The following is a 2,205-nucleotide window of genomic DNA, read 5'->3' as shown; positions in this document are numbered from 1 at the left end:
GAACAGAACTAGAACAGAACTAGAACAGAACTAGAACAGAACTAGAACAGAACTAGAACAGAACTAGAACAGAACTAGAACAGAACTAGAATAGAACTAGAACAGCACAGAACTAAAACTGAACGGGAATAAAATTAAAACTAACGTTTCGCTGGGTTATTTCAGCAAACTAAATTAGCACATTTGCTAAAGATTTAACATTTTTGTTTCTTGTCTCTTGTATTTAAGTATGTCGGAATATTTGCATAAAATTTTTTTTTGAGTTAAAAAATTAATTGAATATTGTAGAAGTCAAAAATTATGCAAATAAGAACAAACTTTTTATTTTAAACAAAAAATTAACTAAATGTATTTGATTTTAATCAATATTAAATCTTTCAGACGTTAAATGTGGCTGAAGGTACAAAATTCTAGATTTTTCACTTATTTTATACAAAAAACCAAGAAATATTAATAATGTTTTAAAATAATATTGTTTTTCTAATTAAGCAGATTTATCTACTAATTATAATGAAAAATAATTATATAAAGCTCTGAGTACTCATTTGTTTACTTTGCTTTTTCAAGTATTTTTATGTAAATGATTTTTTGTTTTTTAAATTGAAAACAAATTATTAAAGCTTAACAAGTTTCAGTTATTTTTTTTTTTTATTTCTACATTGTTTCAAGTATCGAAAATATTCAAAAAAGCACACAAATAGTAGAAAATAGAAGCTATGACGACGACCACCCAATTAGATGACTTTCCAAAATAAAACAGAAAGTATTGAAAAACAACAATAATTTAAATGACAGCTAATGTTTTAGGTTGAGTCGTTTTTTCATCTAATTTTCAATTATATGTATGTTTAAACAAAAGTGATCTTGAAAATTATTAATAAGGTAAATGACATAAAAAAGTAAGTAATTTGTAAAAGAAAAAAATTGAAAAAGATTTCAATGATTCAAAAACTATTTTAAAAATTTTTGAATAAATTTAAATATCAGAAATTTTACTTAAAAATTTCACTATAAACTGAACTAGAACAGAACTAAAGCAGAACTAAAACAGTACTAGAACAGAACTAGAACAGAACTAGAACAGAACTAGAACAGAACTAGAACAGAACTAGAACAGAACTAGAACAGAACTAGAACAGAACTAGAACAGAACTAGAACAGAACTAGAACAAAACTAGAACAGAACTAGAACAGAACTAGAACAGAACTAGAACAGAACCAAACGAGAATTAGAACAAAACTAGTTTCTTGTCAAATCATTATCCTTTTTAAATTCCAGCGTTGAATTCTTCAATTACACTTAGTAGCCGTATAAAATAGCATATTTTTACGATTTCGATTAAGTTTTCGCAAATTCGCAAAAAAAATGTTTGCCCTTGAATAAGAATAACTTGCAACTGCAGACAAATAAAAATTAATTTGTTTATTCAAATTTATTTCGCATATTTCTCAGCTAAACAATACCAACAAGGACATGTTATTTAACCCTTGTTTACTTAAATGCGAAATATTAAACTCAATTTCATATGAGTCTTTCTTTTGTTTTAAGTAAATTTTAAAAGTTTTTTTTTTTTTCACTTTTAATGTAGATTAAATTACATGGCTTAATGAGTCCTTTTTTGGTGTATTTTTTTTTTCTTGATTGAAAAACTCAAAATTGTTTTCAAAAATATAGCATACATTAGGGGAAATATGGGTAAATTTTATTGCCCCTTAAAAAGCAGGGATTTTTTAACGGCACTTTAATTTATACTTGTCAGCTAAGCTTTATTTAAGATCATATTGTTGATGCTTTTTTGTGCACTTACCCGGTAAGCAACCGGCGGTGGTTTGAAAGTTCTTTAAATGAGTAAAACCTGTAAAAGAAAGAAGAGGTTGTTATTAGTCATTATTTGAATACGTAGGGTAGTTATAGTCTAACTAACTAACTAACTAAGTTACTAACTAACTAACTAACTAACCAACTAATTAACTAACTAACTAACTAACTAACTAACTAATTAAATAATTAACTAATTAACTAATTAACTAATTACTAATTAACTAATTAACTAATTAACTAATTAACTAATTAACTAATTAACTAATTAACTAACCAACTAACTAACTAACTAACTATCTATCTATCTATCTATCTATCTATCTATCTATCTATCTATCTATCTATATATCTATCTATCTATCTATCTATCTATCTATCTATCT

The sequence above is a fragment of the Lucilia cuprina genome, chromosome 3, assembly GCF_022045245.1.
Source record: "Lucilia cuprina isolate Lc7/37 chromosome 3, ASM2204524v1, whole genome shotgun sequence".
Taxonomy (NCBI): Eukaryota; Metazoa; Arthropoda; class Insecta; order Diptera; family Calliphoridae; genus Lucilia; species Lucilia cuprina.
Note: the sequence above shows the minus strand (reverse complement) of the source record.